Raw genomic sequence first — 10815 nt, forward strand, 5'->3', positions numbered from 1 at the left:
TAACCTTAAACAAACCCTAACAAAACACTAAAACTAACCCTAACCCTAACACTAAGTCTAACACTACAGGTAACAATTACAATAACCCTAACCCTAACCATATTACTAACCATAACAAAAACCCTAAACCAAAGTATAATGCTAAATCTATTCTAACCCTAATGTTAACAATAATTTTAAGATTATCCATAAGCCTAACCCTAACAGGAAACCTATTCATAACCCTAACACTAAGAATAATCTTAACTCTAACCCTAACACTAAACCTAAACCTAACCCTAGAGCTAGCATTAACCCTAACGCTAACCTTAAGGCTAACAGGAAACCTATCCAGAGCCCTGAACCTAAACTTAATGTTAATCCTAACCCTTACAGAAACCCTAACCCTAACCCTAACATTAACCCTAACTCTGACCCTAACACTAGCACTAACCCAAACCCCAACCCTAAGAATAATGCTAATCCTAACCCTAACACTAACCATGACCCAAACCCTAAAACTTACTCTAAAACAAACCCTAACCCAGACACTAAACCTCACCCCAAAATGAACTCTAACATTAACCCAAACAATAACACTGAACACCTAACACTAAAACTAACACTAACCCAAAAACAAACCTTAAACCTAACCATAAATATAACCATAAATTAACCCTTACAACAACCCTAATTAAGGATAACCCTATCCCTAAACATAATTCTAAAACTAAACTTAACCTAATACCTAACCCTTACAGTAACATTAATCCTAACACTAACACAAAAACTAAAGCTAACACAAACCGTAAACTGAACCTTATCTTAACCCTAGTGCTATCCCTAACACTAACTCAAATCCTAAGCGAACCATAAACCTAATCCTAATCCTAACCATAACATTATAAGAAACCCTAAACCTAACACTAAAACTAATTCTAAGCATGACTCTACCATTAAACCTAACATTTTTCCTAAACCTTAACTTAAGCCTAAACCTAATGCTAACACAAACCATAACACTAACACTAACCCTTATGGTAACCCTAACCTTAACACAAACCCTAAACCCAACTTTAACCCTAAAACTATACCTGACCCTAAACCTAACCTAACCCTAACCCTAATGCTAATACTAACACTAACCCTAAAACTTACTTGACCTCTATCTTTAACCCTAAAACTAAACTTAACCCTAACCCTAACCCTAAAACTAAACATACACCAAACCCTAAACCAACCCCTAAACCTAAAACTAAAATTATTCTTAACACTAAACCTCATGGTAAACCTAAACTTAACCTTAAACCTGACCCTGACAAAAACCCTAAACATAAACCTAACACTAAAGCTAAAACGAACCTTAATCCTAACACTTATTCTAACCTTATCGCTAACCTTAACCATGATACTTACTCTAAACCCAACCCTAATGAAAATCCTAACACATAGTCTAACAATAACCCTAACTCTAACAATAACACTAACCTTAAAAATAATAGTAACATTAACCCAAAAAATCACCCTAAAACTAAATGTACCCTTAATCATAAACTTAACTGTTTCCCCAACCCTAACACTAACAAAAACCCTAATATTAGTCCTAACACTAACCCTAAAAAAAAACTTTACTTAACTGTAATGCTAGCCATAACACTAACCCAAACCTAAACATATCCCTAACCCTAACCATAACACTAAACATAATAGTAAAAAAAAAAAAAAAAAAAAAAAATTAATCTAACCTAACCCTAAACCTAACACAAACCCTAACCTTAACCCTAACACTAACCCTAAGTCTAACACCAACATTAACACTAACCCTAACACTAAACCTAACCCTAACACACACCCTAAACCTAAACCTAACTCTAACCCTCATCCAAACCCTAAAACTAATCCTTACACTTAACCTAATCCTAACACTAAATCTAATACTTACCCTAACCTGTATCCTAACAGTGACGAAAACCCTAACCCAAACTAGAATCCTATTCCTAGCCATAACACTAAACCTAAAACTATTCTGAACCATAACCCTAAATCTAACACTAAGCTTAAGCCTAACCCTAAGACCAACTCTAACCATAAACCTAAACCTAACATGAACCCTAGACTTAACCCTAATCTTAATACTAACCCTAATCATAACCCTGACCCTCACACTAACCTTAATTCCAAACCTAAAACTTACACTAACCCTAAACCTAACATTAACCCTAAAACTAACCCTAAGCCTAATACTAACTGTGCTCTAACCCTAATCCTATTTGTGACACTAACACTAATGCTAACCCAATTTCTAACACAAATCCTAACACTAACACTATCCCTAAAACAAAAACTAACCCTAAACCTAAACCTAGCCCTAACATTAACCCTAACCCTAAACCTAAACTAATCCTAAACCTGACCCTAACATTAACGGCTAACCATAATTCTAAGAGTAACCATAACCAGAACCATAGTTCTAACACTAACACAAACCATAAGTGTAAACTAAACCTAACCATAAGAAAACCCTCACTCTAAAACTAAACAGAAAACTAACAAAAATGTTAAACCTAATCTTATCCCTAAAGTTAACTCTAACCTTAATACAAACCTTAACCATAACCCTAACAATAACCATGGCACTAGACCTAACCCTAACCCTAACTCTATCCCTACCCATAATCTAAACGGAAACCCTAACCCTAAAAATAAACCTTGCTATAACACAAACAATAACACAAATCTTAACTGTAAACACTAAACTTAACCTAACATTAACCCTAACGCTTAAATCACTTAATAACTAACCCTAACCCTAACATGAACTAACACTAAATTTGACCTAACCCTAACACTATCCTTAACCCTAACTCTAACACTTATACTAAAACAAACCCCAAACTTAACCCTAATGATAATCCTAACCATTACCCTAACCTTAAACCTAAGTTTAACACTAACCCTAACACAAATCCATACCTTATCTCTAACCCTAACACCAAACCTAATCCTAAACCTCACACTAACACTAAACCTAAAACTATGCCTAAGTGTAACCTAACACTTATAATAACCCTAACACTTACCCTAATCCTAAACATAACCCTAACCCTAATCCTAACACTATACTTAACCCTAACACATACCATAACCCATACGTTAACCCGAAAACTACTCTAACCCTAACACTAAGCTTAAACCTAACCCTAACACTAACCCATAACTCAAAACTAATAATGATGGTAATACTAACCATAATACTAAACTTCAAACAAACCCTAAACCTAGCTCTAACACAAATCCTAACCCTAACCATAAAACTAACACTAACCATAATCCTAAATCTCATCCTAACTCTAACCCTAAATCCATGCCTAACTGTAACCCTAACACTAATAATAAACCTATCACTAACTCTGATCTTAATCCTAACCAAACCCTAAACCTAACCATAACCCTAAACCGAAACCTAACACTATTCAAAATCCTAACCGAAAATCTAATCCTAAACATAAACCTAAGCTTAACCCTAAGCCTAATACTAAACGTAACTGGAAGAGGAACCCTAAAACGAACCTTAACAGCAACCCTAGAACTCACCTAATCCTAACCCTAAAACACATCCTAACCCTAAACCTAACACTACCTCTAACAAAAACACTAAACTTAACCCTAACCCTAACCTTATCCCTAACCCTAACCCTCAAACTAAACCTAATTCTAACCCTGAACATTACACTAAGCCTAAAACTAACTTTAACCCTAACCATAAACTTAACATTAACCTAACCCCAACCTGAAACTACTCCTGAAACTAAACCTGACACTAACTGTAACCCTAAAACTTACCCTAATTCTAACACTAACCCTAAAATTTAGACGAAACATATTTTAACCCTAACACTAACCCTAACTGTAACCCTAACCCCAACACTAACTCTACACCTAACACTAAACATAGCACTAAATCTAAACCTAAAATTATCCCTAACACTATACCTAGCCCTAACTCTAAACCAAACCTTAACCCTAACCCTAACCAAAACCCTAATTATAAACCTAACACTAAACTTAAACCTAATCCTAATCCTTACACTTAGACTTACCCTATCCCTAACCCTAACCCTAATAATGACACTAACCATAAACTTAATCAAAAACCTAACACGTAGCCTAAACATAACCCACACTATAACAGTAAGACTAACACTAACACTAACCATAACAGTAAAACTAACCCTAACACTAACCATAACACTAACTCAAACACTCACACTCACTTTAACTCTAACCCTAATCCTAAAAGTAACTGTAATCTGAACCCTTAACCTGACAAAAATCCTAATATTATCCCTAACACTAACCCTATCAAAAACCCTAAACCTTAACTAATGCTAACCCCAACACTAAACTTAACCTAACCCTAACCATAAACATAACCCTAAACCTAACCTTAACAAAAAGTCTAACCTAACCTAACTCTAACCATAAAAACCCCAATTCTAACTCTAACACTAACCCTAAGTCTAACCCTAACCATATCTTTAACCCTAACACTAAACCTAACCGTAATACAATCCTAACCCTAAACCTAACCATAGCCCTGACCCTAACACTAACACTAACCCTACTATAAACTTAATTCTATTTGTGTCTTTAACACTAACCCTAAACCCATTTCTAAACAAAACTTAACAATAACCCTATCCCTAAAACAAACATTAACCTTAACCCCAACCCTAACCGTAAATGTAATCCTAATCCTATCTGTAACCGTAACAGGAATCATAACCCTAAAACTAACACAAACCCTAATCCTAAAATAAACCTAACCATAAAACAAACACTAATTCTAAACCTAACCAGTACTCTAAAAAATAAATACTAACCCTAATCTTAACAATAATGTTAACCCAAACACTAATACAAAACTTAACCCTATCTCTAACACTAACCCTAAATCAAACCCTAACAATAACCCAAACCATAACCCTAAACCTAAAAATAAAACTAAGTGTAGCACAAACCATAACTGAAATCTTAACTGTAACCCTATCCTAACACTAACCCTAACCCTTTCCTAACCCTAACACAAACCTTATCCATAAACCTAAGATTAACACGAACCCTAACACTAAGCTTAAACTAACACTAACATTAAACCTAACCATAATCCTAACACTAATACTAAACCAAACCCCAAGCCTAACCCTTATGCTTATCCTAACGGTAACCCTAACATTATACCTGACCTTAACACAAATCCTAACCTTGTCTCTAACCCTGACACTAACCCTAATACTAAACATCACCCTAACACTAACCCTAAAACTATGCCTAACAATAAGCCTTACAATAATAATAACCCTAAACCTATCTCTAATCCTAAACCTAATCCTAATACTAACCCTAATACTAAACCTAACACTAACCTTATATCTAACCCTAAAACTAAACCTAAACATAAACCTAACAGTAAATCTAACCCTAATCCTAACTAGAACCGAAAACAGAAACCTATCCTTATACCTAACACAAACTTTAACCCTAACATAACCCTAATCCTAAACACAAACATCAAGCCTAAACATAAAATAACCCTAACAAAAACACTAACGCTAATCCTAACCCTAACTTTAAACCTAACCCTAACACAAACCTAACCCTAAAGAAACACTAACCCTAAACCTTACAATAAACCTAACCCTAACCCTAACTAACACTAACGTTAATTGTGACCCTAACCAGAACTCTAAACCTTACCTTAAACCTAAACCTAACCTAAAACAAACCTATTCATAAGCCTAACCCTAATCATAAAATGTAATCAAAACTTTAACCCCAACACTACCAATAATATTGACACTAAACCTAACCCTAACACTAACCATTACACTAACCCTAACCTTTACCATAACTCTAATTCTAACCCTAATCCTAACATTAACTGTAACCATAACCCCAACCCTAACGCTAATACAAACCTTAATCTTATTCCCAACCTTACACCTAACAAAAACTCTAAACATAACACTAACCCTAACCTTCAAACTAACCTAAAACTAACCCACATCCTAACCTTAACAATAATCCTGACACTAATCCTATCTATAACCCTAACACTAACCTAAGCATAACCCTAAAAATAACGCTAAAATTAACACTAACCCCAAACCCATACTCAAACCAATTGCTAATGCTAACCATAATGCTAACTTTAACCCTAACCCTAACCGAACTCTAGCACTAATATTAATCCTAGTCCTAACTATAACCCTAACCCTAATAATAACCCTAACGCTAAACCTAAACCTAAACCTAACCCTAACGCTGAACCTAAACCTAAAACTAACCCTTACCGTAACACTAACACTAACTCAAATTCTAACCCTAATTCTAAATCTAACCATAAACCTAAACTTAACCCTAACCCTAACCCTAACACAAACACAAACCCTAACACTTTCCCTAACCCTAACACTTATCCTAAAACCAAGACTGAACCTAAACCTTACCCTGAATCTAACCCTAAAACACACCTTAACCATAAACCTACCTTTAACTCTATATCTAAACCTATCACAAATCCTTACAGTAAACCTAACCCTAAATCAAACCCTAACACTTATACTCATACTCATCGTAAGAGTGACTAAAACCCTAACCCTGAACCTAATAAGAATCCTAACCTCAACCCTAATCCTAACCATAACAATAACCTGAACCATAACCATAACACTAAACTTAAGTATAACCCTAACACAAACACTAACCTTAACCCTAACATGAACCCTAATTCTAAAACGAACCCTAACTCTAAGCCTAACCCTAACACTAACTGTAACCCTAACCCTGACGTTAATATTAATCCTAATTCTAACCCTAATTCTTACAATAACCCTAAACCTACTTTAACCATTACAATATACCTAAACCTAAAACTAACAATAACATGAACACAAACCCTGAAACTAATCCTAACACTAACCCTAACTATAACACTAACCCTAACCCAAATCAAAACCCTAACCCTAACATTAAAATTAATCCTAACACAAACTATAACCCAAACCTTAAACCTTAACCTAACCAAATAGTAACCTTAATCCTTAACTAAACCTAAAATAAACCCCAAACTTAAAAGTAACACTAACCCTAACTTTAATCTTAACCTAACCTGAACACTATACATAACATTAAATCAAACATTAACACTAACCCAAATCCCAAACACAAACATAATTCCAATCTTAACCTTAACCCTAAACTTAATACTAACCCTCACCCTAAAGCTATAACAAATAACCTTAATCCTAACACTAAACCTAACACTAACCCTGAATCTAACCCTAAACATAGTCTTAACCCTAATGCTAACTTTATCCCTAATACTAAACCTAACCCTAACCATACACCTAACCTTAAAACAAACACTAACAAAATCCCTAACCATAAACTAACTCTAACCCTAACCCTAACCCTAACCCTAAACCGTATAGTAACACTTCCCCGATTCCTAACCCTAACACTAACTCTATTCATAAAACTAACACATACCCTAACACTAATCCTAACACTAACAATAACCTTAACACTAACCCTAACCCTAACCCTAATGCAAACCTTAACACTAATCCTAAAATGAATCCTATCCCTAACACTAACCTAACTGAAAACCTAACCCTAACAAACCCTATCCTTACCCTAAACCTAACTCTAACCCTAAAACTAAACCTAACCATAACTATAACCCTAATAATAACACAAATTCTAACATTAAATATAACCATAACCCTAACACTAACCCAAAACTTAACCCTAAACCTAACCTTAACACTAACACTAACACTAACCCTTAACCAAACACTAAAACTAATCATAACAGTAACCCTAACCTAACAATAACACTAAAACTATCATAATGTTAACCCTAACCCTAAATCTAACTTTATAAATAACCTTAACCAAAAACCTAATCCAAACCTTAACATGAACACTAACCCTAAAACAAAATTTAAACCTAACATAAATCCTAATCCTAACACTAACCTAACCTTAACCTAACTATAACCCTATCCCTAATGCCAACCAATATTCTAACCAAAAACCTAAACCTAAACGTAAACCTAACCCTAACCCTAAACCTAACCCAAACCCTAATTCTTACACTAAACCTAAACCAAACCCTAATCCTAACACTAACTCAAACATAACCCTACTCTAAACCTAACACTAAACTAAACCTAAATTTATCCATTACCTAACACTAACCCTAAATCTAAACTCAACCCGAATCCTAACTATAACCATAACTCTATACATAACCCTAAACCTAAAACAAATTGTAATACTAAAAGTAAAACTAACCCTAAATCTAAACCTTATACCAAAATTCACCCTAATACTTACCCTAACCTTGAAACAAACCCTAACCATAACCCTAAAACTAAACCTAAACCTAACAGTAACCCTAACCGATACACTTACCCTAAAGATAATATAAACCTAACACTAACTTTGGCCATAACCTTAATCCTAACCCTAAAACTAACCCTTACCATGAACCTAACTCTAACAATTACTGTAAACATAACACTAACCCTAAACCTAAAACTAACTCTAACCATAACCCTAACACTAAACCGAACTCTAACACTAACTATAACTCTAAACCTAACACAAAACCTGACCCTAACCCTAACTCTATCATTAATCCTAACCTTAAATATAACAATAAACCAAATTCCAAACCCAACGCCAACCATAAACCTAAACATAACACTTATCTTAACCATAACCCTAAACCTAACCCTAACATAAACCCTAAACCTAACCCTAAACCTAAACCTAACCCGAATTCTTACCCTATCACTAAAAGAAACCCTAACAATAACCCTAAAACTAACACTAAACTTAAAACTATCCTGAACAGTAACACTTACCGTTACAGAAACCCTAAAACTAACCTAAAAGTAACCCAAAGACAAAATCTAACCCTACCCTAAAATAAACCTAAAACAATGCAAAACCATAACCATAACCATAACACTAAATCTAACACAAACTCTAAATCTAAACCAAACAGTAAATCTAAACCTAAACCAAATCTTAACCATAACACTTACACTAACTCTAAATCTAAACTTGAACCTAACACTACATTTAACCATAATCCTAACCAGAAACTTAACACATAGACTAATCCTAATCCTAACACTAAAACTAATTCTTAGAATAACCCTAACCAAAACCCTAAACCTAACCATAACGCTAAACCTAACCCTAACCCAAAACCTAAAAGTAACCCTAATTCTAACATTAACCCTATATCTAATCCTAACATGAATCCTATGCCTAACACTAAAACTAACCTTAACTATAATCCTAACCCTAACACTAACCCTAAACGTAAGCCTAAACTTCGCCCTAACCCTACATCTTACCTTATCCATAACACTAAACCTAACCCTAAACTTAAACCAAACCCAAAACCTAAACCTAACCCTAAACCTTACCCTAACACTAACACTAAACCTAACAGAAAAACTAACCCTAAACCTAACACTAACACTAAGTCTAAACCTAATCCTAACCCTAAAACTAACCCTAAAATTAACACTAAACATAACCCTAAAACAAACCTTAAACCTCACCATAACTGTAACCCTAACCTAACCTTAACACTAATCATGACCTAACGCCTTCCTTAATCCTAACTCTTAAACTAACCTTAACCCCATACCTGAAATTAACACTAACACTAACACTAACCCTAAACCTAAAACCAAATGTAAAGCTAACAAAAACCTAACCCTAAACATAACCCTAAATTTAACCCTAAACTTAACCCTAATCTAAACCTAAAACAAACCCTAAACCTATCTGGAATCTTAACCATAATCATTACCCCAATCCTAACACTAACGTTAACACAAAACCTAACCCTAACACTAAAACTTACACTAAACCTAACACTAAACCTAAACATTACATTAACCCTAACACTAACTATAATGTTAAACTTAACAATGTCCATAACACTTACCCTAACAGTGAAATTAACTCTAACACTAACATGATCCCTAACCCTAACCCACAAAATAAACTTAACACTAACCCTTACACTTACATAAACCTGAAACCTAAATTTAAAACTATCACTGATATTAGGCCTGACCCGAATCCTTACCATAACACAAAACCTGTCCAGAACAATAACAGTAAAACTAACACTAACCTATACTTAATACAAACGCTAACCCAAACCTTAAAACTAAACCTAACAAAACAATAACCCTAAATTTTAACCATAAACATAACACTAACTTTAACATGAACCCTAACACTAATCCAAACCTAACCCTAACACTAACCAAAACCCCAACCCTAACACTAATACTAACTCTAACAAAAATCCTAACTCTAAACCTAACATTAACCCTAACCCTAACACCGAATCTCAAATTAACACTAAAACTAAGCCTTACCCTAATCCTAACACTAATACTAAATTAAGCCTGACCCTAATCCTAACACTAACACAAAACTTATCCTGACCCTAACCTTAACAGTAACACTAACCCTAACTCTAACCTTAATTCTAAACCAAATTCTAACCCTAAACTATTCTTAACCCTAACACTAACCCTAGCACTATACTTAACACAAACCCTAACCCTAACATGAAACCTAACATAAATACTAAACCTAAACATTACACTAACCCTAACACCAACCCTAACCCTAAACCTAAACCTATATTTAGAACTAAAACTAACACTAACATTAACGTTAACTGCAATCCAAACATTAACACTAAGATTAACACTAACCCTTACCCTT

This window comes from Marmota monax, unplaced genomic scaffold (assembly GCF_021218885.2).
Source record: "Marmota monax isolate L192 unplaced genomic scaffold, Marmota_monax_Labrador192_F-V1.1 WCK01_AAM20220418_F8-fsc00323, whole genome shotgun sequence".
NCBI classification, from domain to species: domain Eukaryota; kingdom Metazoa; phylum Chordata; class Mammalia; order Rodentia; family Sciuridae; genus Marmota; species Marmota monax.